Source organism: Neovison vison, chromosome 13 (assembly GCF_020171115.1).
Source record: "Neovison vison isolate M4711 chromosome 13, ASM_NN_V1, whole genome shotgun sequence".
Taxonomy (NCBI): Eukaryota; Metazoa; Chordata; class Mammalia; order Carnivora; family Mustelidae; genus Neogale; species Neogale vison.
Window position 1 is genome coordinate 94,729,615 of NC_058103.1, and position 6,454 is coordinate 94,736,068.

At 38.5% G+C, this 6,454-nt stretch overlaps 1 pseudogene; it reads right to left on the reverse strand.

Moving 5' to 3' along the window:
* Nucleotides 1-1,114: 1,114 nt before the first annotated feature.
* LOC122894609 lies at nt 1,115-5,755 on the reverse strand (annotated as a pseudogene).
* Nucleotides 5,756-6,454: the final 699 nt, after the last annotated feature.

The following is a 6,454-nucleotide window of genomic DNA, read 5'->3' on the forward strand; positions in this document are numbered from 1 at the left end:
TAGGGATCCACTTTTTTTTTTTTTCCAATTTATTTATTTTCAGGGATCCACTTTTGAGCACAATTAGATTCCTTAAAAGGATAGAATATAACTTTCTACCGCTGCTGTTTTTTAACTCATATATTAATGTCATATAGTACAGAGAGGACTAAAGAGAAATTGTGGATAAATCTATTCAAGTTCACAGCTAGAGAAATTCCATTGAATTGTACTTTTATCAATGAGAATTACTAGTGATGTGACAATATACAAACGCCATTACATTAATTCCTTATAAAAGAATAACGTGCATAATGTGATTTATTATTAAACATACTTCAAATTCAAATTATTCTTTTTTTAAAAGATTTTATTTATTTATTTGACAGACAGAGATCACAAGTAGGCAGAGAGGCAAGCAGAGAGAGAGGAAAGGAAGCAGGCTCCCTGCCAAGCAGAGAGCCCAATGTGGGTCTCAATCCCAGGACTCTGGGATCATGACCTGAGCCGAAGGCAGAGGCTTTAACCCACTGAGTCACCCAGGTGCCCCTCAAATTATTCTTAAGGAAAAAATTAATGTATGTCTGAATTTGTCCCTTTTTAAATTTTGAGTCAGAGACATGGTTTCTGAGATAAAAATAATATTGGATGATATTAGCAGCCTTAAAAGCATCTACAACACCTCATTTTGGAGACAAAAAGAAAAATGAGTGTGCTTTGGCAGTATATACAAAGATACTAAAACCGTTTTTTTACACATGTGAATGCTGACTGAAATACTAATATTATTGAGAAAACAGAGAACAACTATGGGCCCACAATAAGTGCTAACTCATTCTGACTAGACAGAATAATGATAGACTTTCTGGGGTTTCACTTTATTTTCCCTTTCGGTCAATACCATATTAATACATTGATAAAGCATATATTTACTTCTCCTCAATACAAGTGAGTTTTTTTTTTTTTTAAGATTTTTTTATTTTTATATAGTCCCTACATCCAATATAGGACTCAAACCTACAACCCTGGGATCAAGAGTCTCACACTCCAATGACTGAGCCAGCCAGGGGCCCCAAATAGAAGTGCTTTCTTAATGGACAATATTTTTGATCAGTCAGCATCATTTGAAATATATAAAGGCTTTGATTTCTTTTTTGTTGGTACTATATTCAAAATATCTTTGAAGGTCTTTTATAATCTTGTATATGACTTACTCTGTGTAGGTCAATGACAGTTTTTAAAAGATATAAGGTTATTTTAAAAAATTAAAAACAAAACTTATTGCTATCTAAATTATATTTTTAATCTAAGTACCTCTCTAGAACTCATCAAATCATACCAGAATTTCTTCATGACTATCTTCATTTCTTTGTTTCACAGTGTAGATAATTAGGTTCAAGATGGGGTAACAATGGTGTAAAATACAGCAAGGAATTTATCCACAGAGTGCTTGCTTAAGGGATAGATACAGGTGAAGATGCATGGGCCAAGAAAGAGAATCACCACTGTGATGTGATCAAAGTGGAATGAGCTTTGGATTTCTGGTAGAAGAGTGACTCTTATTGGTTATGAGGAACAGACTGTAGGAGATAAGCAAAATCATGAACCAGCTCAGAGAGATCATCCCACTGCTGGCAACAATGACGATCTGTAGGTATCTATGCAGGCAAGCTTAGTAACCAGAGGGAGACCACAGGAAATGCTGTCCACCACATTGGGACCACAGAAAGGTAAAGTCATAACAGAGTATCTGAAGCCCTAAATGAAGACCTAAGAATCATGAGGTCACTACGAGCAGATGGTTGTGCAATGTAGGGATTTACAAACAGCCGCATATCTGTCATGTGCCATGAAGACCAAAAGTTCCATTTCAGTTCCACCCAGTAAGTGAAGGAGAAAGATCCAGCAAAGGGAATGCTCTTGTGTTTTTTTTTTTCTTTCTCCAAGTTTACAATCATCTTAACAGCAGCAAAGGAAGCAAGGGTCATATCTACAAAGGAGAGAGGTTCCCAGGAAGAAAGTATGAGGTGTTCAGGTTTGGGAGGTAAAAAATTGTGACCACAGTGAGAATGTTACCTGAAACTGGCGGCATGGACAACTAGGAAGAGTAGAGAGAGGAGAGACTCTACATCCTGGCTGATGATCAGCCCTGCAAAATGAATTCTGACACTTCAAACTGATTTAACTATTCTGTGGACTCCATTGTGTGGTTTGTTCTGGGCTGACCTGTAGAGAGAAAGAAGACAGCACTAATGCCATGGAGGTTGCCAGCATTTTCATTCATTTGGGTCCTTTAATAATCTCATTTGACTTTGAAGTTTAGTGTTAGTGTCTGTTACTCTAAGAAGTAGATACGTGTCTAAACTGTCCATCTCTAAGCCTAGCTTAGAAACAACAGTCTATTCATATCTCTTGGCTCCTCTAAGCAGTTCATGAGCTCTGAGGTGTATGTTCTGTCTTCACAGGTTACAGAGATATGACCGTCTTTCAGAGTTTTGTGCTTTTGTAGACAATAAGATCCCTTAGTCTGAATTCCCTGGAGGCCACAGAGGCCTGGAAGAACCCCTTTATAATTCAAATTTTGAGTTAATCTGGGAGTTACTGTTTGGCCTCAATTATTATAAGAAATTGTTTTTTCATTCTTCATCAGCCCTAGAGGTTTGAAGGGCCTGTGATGCAGCAGGTACAAACCTGCTCTGCATAAGTAGGTCTTTGAGGCTTGGAGTGACCCACACTGCTGTCTTTCCCATCAACCCATGAGTGGGCTTTTGGTATCTTCATATTCTCAGAAAGCCTTTCTTGGCACAAACTGTTTTTCTTAACATGATTGTCACTACCCATGATCTGCTGTGGCTGAAACCCACATTCCTAGAGAGGCCTTACAAGTCCATAAATTGCAAAGGTAGCTGTGGTGAAGCACTGAGGTTGAATGTTCTGAGTCTCGAGTAGCCCCATCACATTCTGAGAAGGGCCCCATATTACAGTGAACCAAGAAAGATGTTTTAAGTTCAGGTGAGGTTACTTATGACCTCTAAGTGTCTCGCTTTCCACATTTAGCCTCTTTGCCAAATACTACCTGTCTTTGTAAAATGGCATGCTTTTAATGAACCAGGTTTTATAATTCATATATTAACTGTATAATTTTCACTAGACCTCCCTTCATATCCATACACAGCAACACTGACCTGGTGATAGATGGACCAGAGTCTCCATGTGGGAGCCCTTAGGCTGGGAATGTCACACTAATTACTTGAAACTAAATTGGTAAAATACAATAAATCAATAAAATGACCTCTAAGTGTCTCGCTTTCCACATTTAGCCTCTTTGCCAAATACTACCTGTCTTTGTAAAATGGCATGCTTTTAATGAACCAGGTTTTATAATTCATATATTAACTGTATAATTTTCACTAGACCTCCCTTCATATCCATACACAGCAACACTGACCTGGTGATAGATGGACCAGAGTCTCCATGTGGGAGCCCTTAGGCTGGGAATGTCACACTAATTACTTGAAACTAAATTGGTAAAATACAATAAAATCAATCTGGATGCTTCTGCTGCTACTGCTGCAGTGTGTGGGTGTGCATGTGTGTATGGGTGCTTGTGTGTGATACTGCTAAAACCATGATCCAAGTAATAAGTAGGACAATTAATCACACCAGAGATAAAGATCAACTTGAAAGCTGTGAATTCTGTGTTTTTTATGAATTAACATGTGAAAAGAATCAGTATGGTGTTTGGCAATAACACTGAAATAAAGCTGGAAGACTAGGGTTAAGAACCAGTTTTACCTCCAGCAACTGGCATGTATCTCTCTTTGAGTCTCTTTTCTGCTGCATAAAACAAAGTGGTTGAGCTCAGTCTCTTGAGTTCCTTTTCAGGCCCATAACATAGTGGGCTTATTATTAATACATTTCCTTTTTTTTTTTTTTTTTGGCAGGGGGAGGGGGAAAGAAGGTGGTGGAAGGGGCAAGGGAAGAGGGAGAGAGATGTTTGTACTCAGATTGCTATCTTTGGAATAAGAAACTGTTTAGTAGAAATCTGTATATGAAGAATAATGACACGGAACAGAAGTTTTTTTTTTTTTTTTTTTTTCATACACTAGTTTATTTACAAGTTATTGCAATCATTCACAGTTTAGGGAATAATATTCCTGAGGGTTTCCAAGGAGGTTTTTAAGCAGCTACTGGTTAGACTAAAAAATTACAAGATCAGGACCATACAACTATTTGTCTAGGTTTGACAGCAGCTTGTTTAGGAAGACTCATTTTTTTTAAAAAATGATTATTTTTGTCCTACCCTCTACCACCCTCACAAATCAAGCACGTTCTTACTTGCAAACACAGAAAATAACTATTTGTTATGATCTTTTATTAATCAAAAGATAGACAGGCAAGCTATTACTTCACAATTGTGACAGGTGTGGGCAGTGGGAACAGCTCTGAGTGTCATTAAGGTGGGGTCATACCTTGGATTTTACTGATAACTCACATTCTGCCCTTAGGCAAATCCCTTTACTCTAAAAACTTGAGAAAACTAACATTAAAATCCAATGGAGAGTGAATGAAATAAGCTGTCAGTATGCTTTATCAGATTAAAATCCTATACAAATAAGAGATAAGATTATTAATGTATTTGTTACTAGTACCTTCTGTACGTGTAGGTTATAGTGCACTGTTGAAGGAAATAGAGGATCCATTTTAGGAGAGATATTGAAGTTATTAATTCAAAGAACTCTCTTTACACGGCGGGTTAGTAAATGGAGAGAGACTAGGTATGAGGGGGAGTGTGGTGAATGAAAAGATTAGGTTACGACCTCTGGCCCTAATCAGCACATCAGACTGATGGAGGGAATATAGCTTGCACTGATGAACAATCACAGAGCAAATGAAGAAGACATCTACCAAGCGCATACATACATTATACAGCATGCAAAAGTTAAGAGAGGGAGAAGGGATGTATTGTTTTCAATGATAAAGTCTTGTTCTTGCAACTTCGTTTTATTCATCAAAAACCCTTATACAGATTGAAATAAAACATTTATACGTTTGAAAATCAGTGCAAATTTGACAAAAAGCTACGGTGTACCAGGTCGTTGGTTAAAATGTTAACTATGGTAGAGTTTTAACAGGTAAGCATGATGGCGGCCTGCTGCTGACAAAGGCCCTACAAATCCTTCTACCTTTCTCCTGCGGCTTTGTCCCCAGCATCAGTTCAGATCCTCTAGTTGACTTCCACGATCCCCAAACTTTCAACTGTCAGACCCACAGTTCTTCCCATTATTAAAGTTATCTGATTAAATCATTCCTCAACAGTGAGTTTCTGATCTATGAGGATAGACAGGGTTGTCTCTGATATATGACCATTCAATGAGTTGTATATCCCGACATTTAATCCCTTCTGTAGTATATTTTCTTCCTCTTAAATTCTCTTCCTCCACTAGGCTTGCACTTGAATCATAGGATGCCATGGAAGTCATGTTGTCTCACCTCTAAGTCTAATAATAATGAGCTCTGTGGGGTCTGTTTGGGCTTCTTGGAACACAAGCTCTTGGGCCTTCCCCTCTGGGAAACCAGCCACCATATAATGAGAATCTCAAACTTCATAGAAGAACCACATACATGTGCTCTGCTTAGCAGTCCCAAATGAGATCCTAGAAGACAGCATATGTAAATTTCTAGCCTTGGAAATCTTGTTCAGTCAAGCCTTTAGTTGATTGCGCCATAGCTGTCATGTACCTGCGATTGCACTGAAGGATCCAAGTAAAACCATCTAGCAGAGCATAAATACCCCACACAAATAAGAAACACACTTTGAGACAACTACTTGGAAAAAACAATATTCCTTTCAAACTATTACTGTTGATTGACAATGTACCATGAAACACAAGAGCCCTGGTAGAAATGTCCAATGAGATTAATATTATTTTCATGCCTGATAATGCAACATCCATTCTATAGCCCATGAATCAAGGAGTAATTTCAAATTTCAAGTCTTAACTACTTAAGAACTACATTTTAGGGGCACCATGGGGGCTCAGTCAGTTAAATGTCTCCCTTTAGCTCAAGTCATGATGCCAGGGTCAGGGGATCAAGCTTCTCCCTCTCCCTCTGTCTGCAGCTCTGCCTACTTGTGAACTCTCTCTCTCTGTGTCAAATAAATAAACAAATGAAATCTTTTTTAAAAATAAGATATACATTTTATAAGGCTATAACGGCCATAGTGATTTGGATATGGGCAAAGTCAATTGCAAACTTCTAGAAAGGGTTGACCATTCTAGATGCAATTAAGAACATTCATGATTCAGGGGCACCTGGGTGGTTCAGTGGGTTAAAGCCTCTGCCTTTGGCTCAGGTCATGATCCCGGGGTCCTGGGATCGAGCCCCACTTCAGGCTCTCTGTTCAGCGGGGAGCCTGCTTCCCCCTCTCTCTCTGCCTGCCTCTCTTGTCTACTTGTGAGCTCTCTCTGTC